The sequence below is a fragment of the Somniosus microcephalus genome, chromosome 2 (genome assembly GCF_052327205.1).
Source record: "Somniosus microcephalus isolate GS21.2 chromosome 2, FLI_Smic_1.0, whole genome shotgun sequence".
NCBI lineage: Eukaryota > Metazoa > Chordata > Chondrichthyes > Squaliformes > Somniosidae > Somniosus > Somniosus microcephalus.
Genome location: NC_140988.1, coordinates 872,944 through 889,763, shown reverse-complemented (window position 1 = coordinate 889,763; position 16,820 = coordinate 872,944). Strand labels below are relative to the sequence as shown.

Genomic DNA, 16,820 nt, shown 5'->3' with positions numbered 1-16,820 from the left:
CTTGTTTTCAAATCCCTCCATGGCCTCGCCCCTCCCTATCTCTGTAACCTCCTCCAGCCCCACAACCCCCCGAGATCTCTGCACTCCTCCAGTTCTGTCCTCCTTGAGCATCCCCAGTTTTAATCGCTCCTCCATTGGCGGCCGTGCCTTCAGCTACCTGGGCCCCGAGCTCTGGAATTCCCTCCCTAAACCTCTCCGCCTCGCAACAGCAACAACAACAACGTGCATTTATATAGTGCCTTTAATGTCGTAAAACATCCCAAGGCGCTTCACAGAAGCGATTATCAGACACATCAGGAGATAGTATGACAGATGGCCGAAAGCTCGGTCAATGAGGTAGATTCTAAGGAGCATCTTAAAGGAGGAGAGGTGGAGAAGCAGAGAGGGAAATCCATAGCTCAGGGTCACCGCCCCCACTGCAGCCCCGCCCACCCACGTCGGTAGCACCGCCCACCCACGCCTGTAGCCCCGCCCACCCACGTCTGTAGCCCCGCCCACCCACGTCTGTAGCCCCACCTACCCACGTCTGTAGCCCCGCCTACCCACGTCTGTTGCCCCACCCACCCACGTCTGTAGCCCCGCCCACCCACGTCTGTAGCCCCACCCACCCATGTCTGTAGCCCTACCCACCCACGTCTGTAGCCCCGCCCTCCCACGTCTGTAGCCCCGCCCACCCACGTCGGTAGCACCGCCCACCCACGTCTGTAGCCCCGCCCACCCATGTCTGTAGCCCCACCCACCCATGTCTGTAGCCCTACCCACCCACGTCTGTAGCCCCGCCCACCCACGTCTGTAGCACGGCCCACCCATGTCTGTAGCCCCGCCCACCCATGTCTGTGGCCCTGCCCACCCACGTCTGTAGCCCCGCCCGCCCACGTCTGTAGCACCGCCCACCCATGTCTGTAGCACCGCCCACCCACGTCGGTAGCCCCGCCCACCCATGTCTGTAGCCCCGCCCACCCATGTCTGCAGCCCCGCCCACCCATGTCTGCAGCCCCGCCCACCCCACAGCTGTAGCCCTGCCCACCCACGTCTGTAACCCCGCCCACCCATGCCTGCAGCCCCGCCCACCCCACACTAACCCCGCCCACCCCGCGCTAACCCCGCCCACCGCGCACTAACACCGCCCACCCCACACTAACCATGCCCACCCTGCACTAACCCCGCCCATCCCACACTAACCCTGCCCACCCCGCACTAACCCCGCCCACCCCGCACTAACCCCGCCCACCCCACACAAACCCCGCCCACCCCTGCCACAGCCCCACCCACCCCACACTAACCCCGCCCACCCCACACTAACCACGCCCATCCCGCACTAACCCCGCCCACCCCGCACTAACCCCGCCCGCCCCACACTAAACCCGCACTAACCCCGCCCACCCCGCACTAACCCCGCCCACCCCACACAAACCCCACCCACCCCTGCCCTAACCCCGCCCACCCCCGCACTAACCGCACCCACACCGCACTAACCCCAGCCACCCCGCATTAACCCCGCCCACCCCACACTAACCCCACCCACTCCTGCCCTAACCCTGCCCACCCCCGCACTAACCCCGCCCACCCCCACACTAACCCCGCTCACTCCTGCCCTAACCGCACCCAGCCCGCACTAACCCCGCCCACCCTGTACTAATCCCACCCACCCCACATTAACCCCGCCCACCCTGCACTAATCCCGCCCACCCCGCACTAACCCCGCCCACCCTGCACTAACCCCACCCACCCCGCGCTAACCCCGCCCACCCCTCACTAACCCCACCCACCCCGCACTAACCCCGCCCACCCCTGCCCTAATCTCGCCCACGCTGCGCTAACCCCGCCCACCCTGCACTAACCCCGCCCACCCCGCATTAACCCCGCCCACCCTGCACTAACCCCACCCACCCACACAAACCCCGCCCACCCCACACTAACCCCGCCCACCCTACACTAACCCCGCCCACCCTGCCCTAACCCCGCCCACCCCGCACTAACCCCGCCCACCCCTGCCCTAACCCCGCCCATCCCTGCCCTAACCCCGCCCACCCCTGCCGCAGCCCCGCCCACCCTAAGAATCAAGGCCAATAAGTCAGAGTTAATTGAAGAGTAAAGAATTTCGACCCAATGACAGCGGCTAAGTTTCCTGACAGGATTCCTCAACTGGAAATCTGTGATGTGAAAGGAGCAAAGATAACTTTATAGACAAAATAAACAGCAGTCGGGATCACTGTGTGAAGAGATAAGGAAGGTTTGTGTAAAGAAAAAGATAATGGGGGACTTATAACTATCGTAATGTGAAGCGACAAATGGTTCTGGGCCAGTGAATAACCTGCTGTGTTAAGGCTGTCACAGCAAAGAAGGAGCAAGGTCAGAATCACAGAATGACACTGAGCGCTGGCGGAGGCCATTCGGCCCATCCTGCCTGTGCCTGGCGGTGGGAATGGCGGTGCTGACCATGCCGCGGTTATGTTACTGGTCCAGTGATACAGGGGCCTGGACTGACAGTCCAGTCAACCAGCGTTCAAATCCTACTGTGGCAGTTTGAGAGTTTTGATGCAATGTAAAAGAAAAGAGTTGGTGATTGAGGGAGAAATGTTCGGGCGGATATCAGGAGGATTTGCTGCTCTTTATCAAATAGTCCATGGAATCTTCATCATCCATCAGACCAGACAGACGGGGCCTCGGGTAAATGTCCTATCCAAAGGATGGCACCTCTGGCAATGCAGCACTCCCTTCACTTGATGCTAGTGCCCCAAATACTGGCCTCTCTCTCCACCCTCCCTCCTTTTCCCTCCCCCTCTCCTTTCCTCCTCCTCCTCCTCTCCTCCACCCCTTCCTCCCTCCCTATCCCTCCCCTTCCCTCTATCCCCCTCCCCACCCTCTCCGCTCTCCCCTCGCCCCTTTCCCGCCCCTCTCCCCTCCCCCTCTCCCCCTCCTCTCCTCCGCCCCTCCCCTTCCCTCTCGCCCCCTCTCCCCTCACCCTCTCTCCCCTCCCCCTCCCCCCTCCTCTCCTCCGCCCCTCCCCTTCCCTCTCTCCCCCTCTCCCCCATCCCCCTCTCCCCCCCCATCTCCTCGCCCTCCGTCCCCCGCTGCCCCCAGCACACCATGCTCTCCACACCAGGAGCATCAGAACAATATTAAAGTGGGTTGATCTCACTTGGGGATGCGGGCAGGTGCCCAGGATGGGTGCGCGCTGTCGCACTGGTTGGGACGCTGTTGTCAGTCCCTGGTGTTGCTCATTCTCCTTTTGAATGATGCACATTTTGTTTCCTTGAGCTTGTTAGATTTTGCAGTAGTTCTGTGCCACATTCTATTTCCAATTTAATGTGCATGTTCCCTCTGCAGGATTGTGACACTGGGTCATATTTAAGATATAGATTATAGAAAGCCCAATGGCGATACAAGTTTAATGTCGCAATTACCACTTTCAGATATAAAGCACTAACATATGGAGCCAGTGATAGGGAACAATTCAATTTTCTGATGATAGCTAATAATTCAATCACACGAGGCCTCCTGACTTGTGCGGCTGCCGTCAGACTTGGTGCAGTGGCTGTGGATCAATGCCCGATGCTGCAGCACTGCAAGCTCTCCGCTCTGTCCCAGGGTGGGCTCGCCACAGCTTGCTGCTCCACACACCGTTCACTTCCAAAGCAGCGTTGTTCTGGGAATGAGGTCAGGCGCGTGCTGGCTGCCTCTTACGTGTGATACATAATGCATCACATTTTCCTGCAGTGTTTCTGTCAAAATACAGACATCAGCAGAAATGTTGTTGAGCATCTGCAGAGTTCCAGGGTAGATTCAGCCTCTGTGACAATTAGGGATTTGGAAACTAATTGTGATCTAGCTCCTGATTACTGACTTCTTTTCTTAGGCAGTCCCTCGGAACCGAGGATGACTTGCTTCCACATTAAAAATGAGTTCGCAGGTGACTGATGAGATCAATGCGGGACCTACAGTCTCTGTCACAAGTGAGGCAGACGGTGGTTGAAGGGGCGGGTGGGTGGGGACACTCGATCACTGACACATAGGAACAGGAGGAGGTCATTCAGCCCCTCGAGCCTGTTTGCCATTCAATGAGATCATGACTGATCTGCGACCTAACTCCATCTACTTGCCTTTGGCCCGCATCCCTTCATACCTTTGGTTAACAAAAATCTATCAATCTCAGATTTTAAATTAACAATTGATCTAGTTTGCGGAAGAGAGTTCCAAACTTCTACCACCCTTTGTGGGGAGAAGTGTTTCCTAAATTCACCCCTGGAAGGTCCTGCGGGATTGATCCCGGCTGCTGGTTGAGGGGTTAATATTTTCGTCCTCCTGCTGCCCCAGTTCTCGGTGTTAAAGGGGCCGTCACGGGACACGTTCGCATTGAGTTTGCCTCAGAGGCGATTTTCAAACAGGCCTTGAAATAGGCAGCCAGAAATCGACGTCAATGTACAAGTTGGTGTCCTGCACTGCTGCCATTCGGTTGCTATGAGCGTTGCTATTGACAATTCTATATCCTGCCCAGTAACGGTGGGTCCATCAGGGGCAATGGCTTCAGTGATATGTAAAGGACTCGGGTCAATCACTGGGAAGGTTTTGCTGGGTTTTGTCTCTACACCACTGACAGCTGGGATGGGGATTCCAGGAAGGGGCAAGAAGGAGGAAGAAGAGCTTCAGCTGCTGGGAGACGGAGCGGAGATCACTGGGATCCTCACCCTCCCAGAGTGTACAGATCCTGGACATCGGATGTGACAGGAGGGAGAAAGAAAGACTTGCATTTCTATAGCACCTTTCACCAGACGTCTCAAAGTGCTTTGTAGCCAATGAAGTCAAGGAGCACAGAATAAGAAAGCTGCATTGCCCCAGGGTGCTAGAGTCACCTCCTGCAGCAAGACCCAGGGACAGCAGGAGGCCATTCAGCCCCTCGAGCATGATTTTTCATTCTGTTAGATCATGGCTGATCTGTATCTCAACTCCATTGACCTACCTTAGTTCCATAGCCCTTGATACCTTTATGTAACAAGAATCTATTAATCTCAGTTTTGAAAAGGTCAGTTGTCCACCAGCATTCGCTGCCTTTGGGGGAGAGAGTTCCATATTTCCGTTAGTCTTTGTGTGAAAAAATGCTTCCTGATTTCACTCCTAAACAGCCTGGCTCTAATTTTAAGATGATGCTTCCTCTATGAACAGTGCCGTGGGGCCACAACAATCGGAGCCTCCAGTGACAGCAATGAAGGCATCGCTGGGAGCGGAGACTGGGGCCAAGCGTCAGCTCCGCATTCCCAGCCACGACAGAGAGTGTGGATCGGGGTGTTGGGATCATGGATTGGGGTGTTGGGATCGTGGATCAGGGTGTTGGGAGTGTTGGGATCGGGGTGTTGGGATCGTGGATCAGGGTGTTGGGAGTGTTGGGATCGGAGTGTTGGGATCGTGGATCGGGATGTTCAGAGTGTTGGGATCATGGATCAGGGTGTTGGGAGTGTTGTGATTGGGGTGTTGGGATCGTGGATCGGGGTGTTGGGAGTGTTGGGATTGTGGACCTGGATGTTGGGAGTGTTGGGATCGGGGTGTTGGGATCGTGGATCGGGATGTTGGGAGTGTTGGGATCGGGGTGTTGGGATCGTGGATCGGGATGTTGGGAGTGTTGGGATTGGGGTATTGGGATCGTGGACTAGGATGTTGGGAGTGTTGGGATCATGGATTGGGATGTTGGGAGTGTTGGGATCGTGGATCAGGGTGTTGGGATCATGGATCGGGGTGTTGGGACCGGGGTGTTGGGATCATAGATGGGGGATTCCGGAGTTTCACTACCCTCCTTCCAACACGGAGCAGTGGGAGTGTAGAGACGCACCCCATGGCAGTGGGTTTCGCTCCATGAGAGAGGCTCATGTTGCCCTCTCTGAGGATGAGGGGGCACCTCCTTGACCAGCCTATGACCCAGTGCCCTTGTTGGTTCCACACTGCCCACTGGCCCAGGTAATGGCCAGAGCTGCTCGAGGTCGGCCACTATTGGAAGTACCCACAGGGCTGGATTTTGTGAATGGAGGTGAGTTGGAGGCGGGACTGCTGCTTGTCGTGTCAATGTCCCGCCTCCATCCTCGCCTGACCAACCAGAGTGATTTTTCCCTGATTGAGCTTGTTAAGCCCGCCCGGCCAATTAGGGAGGAAGTCACTGACAGAGCACATCAATGTCAGAAGTGCTATCTATCAGCACTTCTTGAAAGAAGAAATGTCAGGGTTGGACAGCTCTGTGAAGCTGTCAAACACTGACATTCTCTTTAGTTTGATGAGGCTTTGTGTTCAGGACTCATCAAACATTTCAAATTTGTAAATTTCACATGGCTGTTGGTTTGGAGGTTCCAACAGCCAGTCTGTGAAATTGACAAGGAGGATGTCGGCTCTCCCGATCCACCGCGGCTGAAGGCTGTAGAAAGAAAACAAGGTAAGTGAACACTTTTTAAAATTTATCACTCACCTTGCATACTTAGCACTCCACACTTGCACCCATCACTCACCTCTACATCTTACTTCCAGGTACCTCCGACCGCCGGAGACCTCCTCCACGTCTCCTCCAACCCAACGGGGTTCTCCGAGGTCAGGAAGCCTTCACCTGCGAAGGTAAAATGGCACGAATCCTTTTTTCTGCCTGTTAACTACCTGTGAGTTGGAGGCGGGACCCGAAGCTGCACATCTTCCATCCTCCTGGCAAAAGGGCACGGAGGCGGGATGGGGGCGGGTTTGCCATCCGCCCCCACTTTCTCTGATTTTACCGGCTGTCCCACCTCCATGCCCGCCTCCTCGGGGCTTGGAAAATCCAGCCCACAGTGTTTGACCGACAACCTCCCAGGGTCCAGCGAGAGGGCAAACACTTGGAAAGTTTGTAACTGATAACTCTTGGGGTGAAGAAGTGCCTCCTGTTGTCCACTTTCTACTAAGCCCTTGTCCTGAAATCCTGGTTTAACTAGAAACTGTTTCTCTTCCACTTAATATTTTACATAAAACCTCTTTCATTCGCCTCCTTTCAAAGCTCGAGTCAGAGTGTTTCTAGCTTTGCCCCATAACTCATTATCTGACCCCAGCCATCCTCCTGTGATCTTTCTCTGCACCATTCCCGGTGTTGGCTGTTTCTTGCGGCGCTGGTTCACTGAATCTAAAATATTGAAATAATACTTAATGATTCACAAACTGTTACACAGGACAAGAGAGAAATTACAACTCGTCTAATGAGACTAAATCATTTGGTATAATTTTTAAAATTAATTTCAATGTAAATAAGATGAATATTTACGAACTAATTTAAAAAAATGCTACATTTATAATTAAATGAATACATTTTGATTAATTGAAATTTTAAAATAATATGCTACAGGTGATTAATTGCATAAATATTTAAGAATTAAAAGTTTAAAATTATGATGCAATGAATAGTTATAAAATGAAATGTTATTTATGGTGAAACAGTTGGAGAGGTCGAATCGGGGGTCGGGGGCGGTCAAGGGTGGGGGAGAAGAGGTGGGGGTCAAGGGTGGGGGAGAAGAGGTGGGGGTCAAGGGTGGGGGAGAAGAGGTGGGGGTCAAGGGTGGGGGAGAAGAGGTAGGGGGTCAAGGGTGGGGGAGAAGAGGTGGGGGTCACGGGTGGGGGAGAAGAGGTGGGGGTCAAGGGTGGGGGAGAAGAGGTGGGGGGTCAAGGGTGGGGGAGAAGAGGTGGGGGGTCAAGGGTGGGGGAGAATAGGTGAGGGTCAAGGGTGGGGGTCAAGGGTGGGGGAGAAGAGGTGGGGGTCAAGGGTGGGGGAGAAGAGGTGGAGGGTCAAGGGTGGGGGAGAAGAGGTGGGGGGTCAAGGGTGGGGGAGAAGAGGTGGGGGTCAAGGGTGGGGGAGAAGAGGTGGGCTCAAGGGTGGGGAATCAAGGGTGGGGAGAAGAGGTGGGGGTCAAGGGTGGGGGAGAAGAGGTGGGGTCAAGGGTGGGGGATCAAGGGTGGGGGAGAAGAGGTGGGGGGTCAAGGGTGGGGGAGAAGAGGTGGGGGTCAAGGGTGGGGGAGAAGAGCTGCGGATCAAGGGTGGGGGAGAAGAGGTGGGGGTCAAGGGTGGGGGATCAAGGGTGGGGGGTTCAAGGGTGGGGTGCAGCTCATTTACATATCAAATGACCAGCTGGTGTGAGTTTCCTGGGTTTACACAAATAATGCACTGGCGTAGATTCAGGCCCAAACGTGTAGGCTCACCCGGCTGGAAATCACCCCATAGAGGCAGAACCGGGACGTCTGCAGTTGAATAGTGATTTTCCTGGCTTATAAAGATCCGCACTATACTTAACCAAAGTGCTGTGAGCTGGGACGGGCTTCCCAATGGGGATTCTCCTGCTCTGCACAGTAATGGAAGAGGAAGAGGAGCCGCAGAGGCGGGAAGCTGAGAGCAAGGCTCCAAAGTCTCTCACTCGCTATCGGTGACGCTGCATTGTTTTATGCCGGTTTTTACATCCCAGGAAATGAGCTCCGCAGGAAATTCTGGCGGCACGATCAGCGCAGAAACTAGTGTAAATTTCAGTGTAAATGCGATCCAGGAAATTCAGGGCCATTTTATTAAGGGCCGAGAATGAAAGTTTCCAGCAAAATCTTTATTATTGCCTGAAACAGCAGGGAGTATTATTGACCTTATTAGTGGCTGGGGTCAGGCGTCGGGTTCGGGGGAATTAACACCCGGGGAGAAGAAGGAATATATTCTTATGTAAAAGCAAAAGAAAACAAAATCTTAAATTTAAAGCTGAAAATTAGGTTTAAAGTGAGGAAAAAACTCCGTTTGGGAAAAATAGTGTTGACCCTTGGACAGAAAGTTCAATTATATTTCTTATAGAAAACTCAAGAGGAAAGTGGGGCCTAAACATTAAGGCTTAGGGCTGTCCTGATCGCTCATGGTAATTTTGGAGGGAGATTGATGGAAACCCGGATGAAATGGCGTCAGTTAACTTTTTTGGGGCATTTAAGCCAATTCTCTGAGGTTTCCGTTGATCTCCTGTTGAGGTTACAGCAGGAAATAGGGAGCGCTCCTGTCACAGTTCAGGGCCTTAATGTTTACATAGAATTTCACAGTGCAGAAACAGGCCATTCGGCCCAACTGGTCCATGCCGGTGTTTATGCTCCACACGAGCCTCCTCCCACCCCTCTTCATCTCACCCCATCAACATATCCTTCTATTCCTTTCTCCCTCATGTGTTTATCTAGCTTCCCCTTAAATGTATCGATACTATTCACCTCAACCACTCCCTGTGGCAGCGAGTTCCACATTCTCACCATTCTCTGGGTAAAGAGTAAAGTTTAAACGAATATTTTAAAGAAACATACTTTCAGAAAATGCACATAGCAACCCAAACAACACCTACTGTCTGTGACACCAACCTGAGTCTATCTGTGACAGGCAAGGTGTGACACCCTTAACACTGAAAACTCTTATCACAGCGCTGCCTACAGGTGTGACTGGCACTACAGGTACTAAAATGGGTTTGTTCATAGAGGGAAAGATCTGATGAAAATGTCATTAAAATGCACACCTTATGTCCTAAAACTTAATGGGGGAAAAATTGGGTTGTTTTGCGCCTCCTGTTAGCGCCTCCGAGGGGCGCAAAGCCTCTAGCGCCTGGGCGCGGCACCGCTAACGCCTCCCGTGAAATTCAGTGGGAGGTTAGCAGCGACGGCGATAGCCGGTAGCGTCCCGCGGGCGATGACATCATCGCCATGCGCAGCACCCCGGCCGCAAACTTCCCTTGCGCCCCCTGACCTATTGCTGGACGATATGTCCGACCGGTTCAGGGGGCGTTTTGGCAGCAGCGGCGCAAATTAAAGGGCAGGTGCTGGGCGGCCATTTTTCTTTTGGCCGACTGCCAGCACCTGCTCCTTCTGACCTCTGTATATTTTTTTATTTGTTCATGGGATGTGGGCATCGCTGGCATTTATTGCCCACCCCTAATTGCCCTCAAGAAGGTGGTGGTGAGCCGCCTTCTTGAACCACAGAGGGCAGTTAAGAGTCAACCACATTGCTGGGGGTCTGGAGCCAGACTGGGTAAGGATGACAGATTTCCTCCCCTAAAGGACATTAGTGAACCAGATGGGTTTTTATGACAAGCCGGTAGTTTCATGGTCACCATTACTGACACTAGCTTTTTATTCCAGATTTATTTAATTAACTGAATTTAAATTCCCAGCTGCTGCCGTGGTGGGAATTGAACTCACGTCCCCAGATTACAAGCTTCGGGATGACTAGCCCAGTAACATAACCACTCTGCTATCGTACCCTGCTGTATGTAGGGTGCTGGCTGCGACCGCTCAGCCCAGCACACCTCTCGAGTGCCGGGCTGTTTTCCCAACACCCCACTCCCCGCTGTTCTGGCAGGGCCTCGGAGTGCGCAGCGCTAGGCCCCGCCCTTTTAATCGGGAGAGGAGGCCTGCACTGACACAATGCTATGTGCCGCCGCGTATGGCGCAGTTGCACGTAACGCCGTGAAATTCACTGGTAGCGCCCCAAGAAGGAGGGGGCGCACTTTCCAGTGGCACCCCGCCTCCTGCTGAATTTACGGTGTAGGGGCGCTAACTTTTTCGGGGCGCTAAAATTAGCGCGCCGGCGACATTAGGGGGCACCACCGAATTTTTCCCCTGATGTGTCAAAAGTAATCCGTTAGCTGTGAGGCTTTGGGATTCGCTGAGAACGCAAAAGGCTCCGCATAAACCCAACTTCATTCTTTCTTAAGACCCTACACTTCTCTGCATTCAGTTTAATCTGCCACAGTTCGATCCACTTGTAAATGCTCTCTGGAGCCTCTGTAATTTCACGGCCAATTTGTCAGGCTCGATTGTGTCCTCTGGTATCACCCATGAATTTGACCAACTTATATTGCATTTCGGAATCCAGATCATTGATATTGACGAGTCCCAGCACCAATCCCTGGGATACTCGACATCGCCCTGTCTGGACATTACTCTAATACCAGTTGTCTCTTCTTCCAGTTTTATCGAAGACTTTCTGCAAGTCTCAGTATTATGGCCATTCCAACATCAACAGGAGATGACAGCTTTTCAGCAACAATCCAACCTTTTACTATATTTCCATCAGGTGAGCGAACCGGGTGGGCAGATCGCAGGTTAGGCTGAATTGCCCCAGAAACTCGGGGCCGATTTTGGGGGAAAACAGCTTCCGTCCTAGCTTGCGACCCTAACAATACTTACAGTAATTTAACATCGCAGATTTGTGGGAAATGCCATGGAATTCCAGAGCCAAATTCCTTTTACAATCCTTGCTCTACGGCAAATGTACTTTTCACCTGTGAATAATTTAAGGTGGGAAGACACAACATGCCTGTGCAAATCCCTGCTCCCCCTACAATTTCCCCCTTTTTATCTGGGCTCCTTTCTGATTCGGTGAACACTAGCTGATGTTAATTCAAGATAAATAATAGAAATCACAGAGCAAAAGACAAACGCAGAACCTACTGTTGCAGAATGATTGAGGTTCTCTGTAGTGACGGTGCCAATTGCCCGATTAAATCTCAACATGTTCGCTTCATACATGAGGCATTTTACATAAATCAAGAGTTATTTCTGGAACGTACAGATCAGTCAGTGTGACATCTGTTGTAGTGAGTCATTATTACTTTATTTTAAGGGATCCTGTTGAGCACATCTGGAAAAGTGTAGCTTAATAGAGGACAATTGGTACAATAAAGTAACTGGTCGGAGAGTTAGAGCGGAGTTGAGGAGAACTGTTTTCACCCAGAGGGTGGTGGGGGTCTGGAACTCACTGCCTGAAAGGGTGGGAGAGGCAGAAACCCTCATCACATTTAAAAAGTACTTGGATATGCACCTGGAGTGCCGTAACCTCCAGGGCTACGGACCAAGAGCTGGGAAGTGGGATTAGGCCAGAGAGCTCTTTTTCGGCTGGCACGGACACAATGGGTCAAAATCCTGGAACTCCCTCCCTAACAGCACTGTGGGAGTACCTTCACCACACGGACTGCAGCGGTTCAAGAAGGCGGCTCACCACCACCTTCTCAAGGGCAATTAGGGATGGGCAATAAATGCCAGCCTTGCCAGCAACGCCCAGATCCCATAAGCGAATTTTTAAAAATGGACCGAATGGCCTCCTGTGTTGTAACTTTCTATGATTCCATGAATACTGGATTAGATTCATTAATGGTTTGTCATCAGGGAAAGGGCTCTGGAAGGTATTGGAACTGTGAACGCTGGAGAGTTATGCAGACCAACTGGTAAGTCGCATCTTAATTATAACTTCCATTGTATGCATGATATTTTATGTTAGATTATGAGGAGAGATCACATAAACTAGGCTTGCATTCCCTGGAATACAGAAGGTTAAGGGGGATTTGATTGAGGTTTTTAGGATTTTGAAAGGAATTGATAGGGTAGATAGAAAGGTTGTGGGGGAGTCTAGGACAAGGGGAATCACCTTAAAATCAGAGCCAGGCCATTCTGGAGAGAAGATCGGAAACACTTCTTCACACAAAGGGTGGTAGAAGTGTGGAATTCCCTCCCACAAAACGCGGTAGATGCCAGCTCAGTTAATAATTGTAAATCTGAGATCGATAGATTTTTGCGAGCCGGGGGTATAAAAGGATATGGAACCAAGGCAGGTGCATGGAGTTAGGACACAGATTAGATAGGATCTCATTGAATGGCAGAACAGGCTCGAGGGGCTGAATGGGCTCCACCTGTTCCTGTACATACTGATTATGCATTAAGTGAATGAAATGGCCATACAAGATGCCAATGGCTGATTGTATACAATCTCCCATCTGGTCCCTTTGAGCACAGAGAGCCCAGTGAGTAACAAGATACATTTCAAGATCAGCACCCTCATCATCAGCACTGGCCACCCAGAGACACACACTCGCAAAGAGGATCGCAGCATTTCTATAGCGCCGTTCATGACCACTGGACGTCTCAAAGTGCTTTACAGCCAATGAAGTACTTTTGAAGTGGAGTCCCTGTTGTAATTTAGGAAAGGCAGCAGCCAATTTGAGCACAGCAAGCTCCCACAAACAGCAACGTGACAATGACCAGGTAATCTGTTTTTTTTAGATGTTGATTGAGGGATAAATATTGGCCAGAACACCAGGGATAACTCTCCTGCTATTCTTTGAAATAGTGCCATAGGATTTTTTACGTCCACTTGAGAGAGCAGACGGGGCCTCGATTTAACGTCTCATCAAAAAGATGGCACCTTTGACAGTGCGGCGCTCCCTCAGTACTGCCCCTCCGACAGTGCGGCGCTCCCTCCGTACTGCCCCTCCGACAGTGCAGCACTCCCTCAGTACTGCCCCTCCAACAGTGCAGCGCTCCCTCAGTACTGCCCCTCCGACAGTGCGGCACTCCGTCAGTACTGCCTCTCCCTCAGTACTGCCCCTCTGACAGTGCGGCGCTCCCTTAGTACTGCCCCTCCGACAGTGCAGCGCTCCCTCAGTACTGACCCTCCGACAGTGCAGCGCTCCCCCAGTACTGCCCCTCCGACAGTGCGGCGCTCCCTCAGTACTGTCCCTCCGACAGTGCAGCGCTCCCTCAGTACTGCCCCTCCGACAGTGCGGCACTCCCTCAGTACTGCCCCTCCGACAGTGCGGCGCTCCCTCAGTACTGCCCCTCCGACAGTGCGGCGCTCCCTCAGTACTGCCCCTCCGACAGTGCGGCGCACCCTCAGTACTGCCCCTCCGACAGTGCGGCGCTCCCTCAGTACTGCCCCTCCGACAGTGCGGCGCTCCCTCAGTACTGCCCCTCCGACAGTGCGGCGCTCCCTCAGTACTGCCCCTCCGACAGTGCGGCGCTCCCTCAGTACTGCCCCTCCGACAGTGCGGCGCTCCCTCAGTACTGCCCCTCCGACAGTGCGGCGCTCCCTCAGTACTGCCCCTCCGACAGTGCGGCGCTCCCTCAGTACTGCCCCTCCGACAGTGCGGCGCTCCCTCAGTACTGCCCCTCCGACAGTGCGGCGCTCCCTCAGTACTGCCCCTCCGACAGTGCGGCGCTCCCTCAGTACTGCCCCTCCGACAGTGCGGCGCTCCCTCAGTGCTGCCCCTCCGACAGTGCGGCGCTCCCTCAGTACTGCCCCTCCGACAGTGCGGCGCTCCCTCAGTACTGCCCCTCCGACAGTGCGGCGCTCCCTCAGTACTGCCCCTCCGACAGTGCGGCGCTCCCTCAGTACTGCCGCTCCGACGGTGCGGCGCTCCCTCAGTACTGCCGCTCCGACGGTGCGGTGCTCCCTCAGTACTGCCCCTCCGATGGTGCGGCGCTCCCTCAGTACTGCCCCTCCGACAGTGCGGCGCTCCCTCAGTACTGCCCCTCCGACGGTGCGGCGCTCCCTCAGTACTGCCCCTCCGACAGTGCGGCGCTCCCTCAGTACTGCCGCTCCGACGGTGCGGCGCTCCCTCAGTTCTGCTGCTCCGATGGTGCGGCGCTCCCTCAGTACTGCCCCTCCGACAGTGCGGCGCTCCCTCAGTACTGCCCCTCCGACAGTGCGGCGCTCCCTCAGTACTGCCCCTCCGACAGTGCGGCGCTCCCTCCGTACTGCCCCTCCGACAGTGCGGCGCTCCCTCCGTACTGCCCCTCCGACAGTGCGGCGCTCCCTCAGTACTGCCCCTCCGACAGTGCGGCGCTCCCTCAGTACTGCCCCTCCGACAGTGCGGCGCTCCCTCAGTACTGCCGCTCCGACGGTGCGGCGCTCCCTCAGTACTGCCGCTCCGACGGTGCGGTGCTCCCTCAGTACTGCCCCTCCGATGGTGCGGCGCTCCCTCAGTACTGCCCCTCCGACAGTGCGGCGCTCCCTCAGTACTGCCCCTCCGACGGTGCGGCGCTCCCTCAGTACTGCCCCTCCGACGGTGCGGCGCTCCCTCAGTACTGCCCCTCCGACAGTGCGGCGCTCCCTCAGTACTGCCGCTCCGACGGTGCGGCGCTCCCTCAGTTCTGCCGCTCCGATGGTGCGGCGCTCCCTCAGTACTGCCCCTCCGACAGTGCGGCGCTCCCTCAGTACTGCCCCTCCGACAGTGCGGCGCTCCCTCCGTACTGCCCCTCCGACAGTGCGGCGCTCCCTCAGTACTGCCCCTCCGACAGTTCAGCGCTCCCTCCGTACTGCCCCTCCGACAGTGCAGCGCTCCCTCAGTACTGCCCCTCCGACAGTGCGGCGCTCCCTCAGTACTGCCCCTCCGACAGTGCGGCGCTCCCTCAGTACTGCCCCTCCGACAGTGCGGCGCTCCCTCAGTACTGCCCCTCCGACAATGCGGCGCTCCCTCAGTACCGCCCCTTCGACAATGCGGCACTTCCTCAGCACTGCCCCTCCGACAGTGCAGCGCTCCCTCAGTACCGCCCCTCTGACAGTGCAGCGCTCCCTCAGTACCGCCCTTCCAACAGTGCGGCGCTCCCTCAGTACCGCCCCTCTGACAGTGCAGCGCTCCCTCAGTACCGCCCTTCCAACAGTGCGGCGCTCCCTCAGTACTGCCCTTCCGACTGTGCGGCGCTCCCTCAGTACCATCCCTCCGACAGTGCGGCGCTCCCTCAGTACTGTCCCTCCGACAGTGCAGCACTCCCTCAGTACTGCCCCTCCAACAGTGCAGCGCTCCCTCAGTACTGCCCCTCCGACAGTGCGGCACTCCGTCAGTACTGCCTCTCCCTCAGTACTGCCCCTCTGACAGTGCGGCGCTCCCTTAGTATTGCCCCTCCGACAGTGCAGCGCTCCCTCAGTACTGACCCTCCGACAGTGCAGCGCTCCCTCAGTACTGCCCCTCCGACAGTGCGGCGCTCCCTCAGTACTGTCCCTCCGACAGTGCAGCGCTCCCTCAGTACTGCCCCTCCGACAGTGCGGCTCTCCCTCAGTACTGCCCCTCCGACAGTGCGGCGCTCCCTCAGTACTGCCCCTCCGACAGTGCGGCGCTCCCTCAGTACTGCCCCTCCGACAGTGCGGCGCTCCCTCAGTACTGCCGCTCCGACGGTGCGGCGCTCCCTCAGTACTGCCGCTCCGACGGTGCGGTGCTCCCTCAGTACTGCCCCTCCGATGGTGCGGCGCTCCCTCAGTACTGCCCCTCCGACAGTGCGGCGCTCCCTCAGTACTGCCCCTCCGACGGTGCGGCGCTCCCTCAGTACTGCCCCTCCGACAGTGCGGCGCTCCCTCAGTACTGCCGCTCCGACGGTGCGGCGCTCCCTCAGTTCTGCTGCTCCGATGGTGCGGCGCTCCCTCAGTACTGCCCCTCCGACAGTGCAGCGCTCCCTCAGTACTGCCCCTCCGACAGTGCGGCGCTCCCTCCGTACTGCCCCTCCGACAGTGCGGCGCTCCCTCCGTACTGCCCCTCCGACAGTGCGGCGCTCCCTCAGTACTGCCCCTCCGACAGTGCGGCGCTCCCTCAGTACTGCCGCTCCGACAGTGCGGCGCTCCCTCAGTACTGCCCCTCCGACGGTGCGGCGCTCCCTCAGTACTGCCCCTCCGACAGTGCGGCGCTCCCTCAGTACTGCCCCTCCGACAGTGCGGCGCTCCCTCAGTACTGCCGCTCCGACGGTGCGGCGCTCCCTCAGTTCTGCCGCTCCGATGGTGCGGCGCTCCCTCAGTACTGCCCCTCCGACAGTGCGGCGCTCCCTCAGTACTGCCCCTCCGACAGTGCGGCGCTCCCTCCGTACTGCCCCTCCGACAGTGCGGCGCTCCCTCAGTACTGCCCCTCCGACAGTTCAGCGCTCCCTCCGTACTGCCCCTCCGACAGTGCAGCGCTCCCTCAGTACTGCCCCTCCGACAGTGCGGCGCTCCCTCAGTACTGCCCCTCCGACAGTGCGGCGCTCCCTCAGTACTGCCCCTCCGACAGTGCGGCGCTCCCTCAGTACTG

At 55.8% G+C, this 16,820-nt stretch overlaps 1 protein-coding gene across 2 annotated transcripts in view; it reads left to right on the top strand.

The window, feature by feature from the left end:
• LOC147122475 (uncharacterized) overlaps positions 1-16,820 on the top strand; it is a 182,039-nt gene that overhangs the window by 122,282 nt on the left and 42,937 nt on the right. Inside the window, exons 2-3 of one of the 2 annotated variants that reach the window (XM_086005440.1) lie at positions 10,963-11,068; positions 12,160-12,218. The gene's annotated coding sequence lies outside the window, so the exon portion shown is untranslated. Of the gene's footprint in view, positions 1-10,517; positions 11,069-12,159; positions 12,219-16,820 lie in introns of those variants that run through there. The other variant, XM_086005450.1, reaches the window with a different exon arrangement.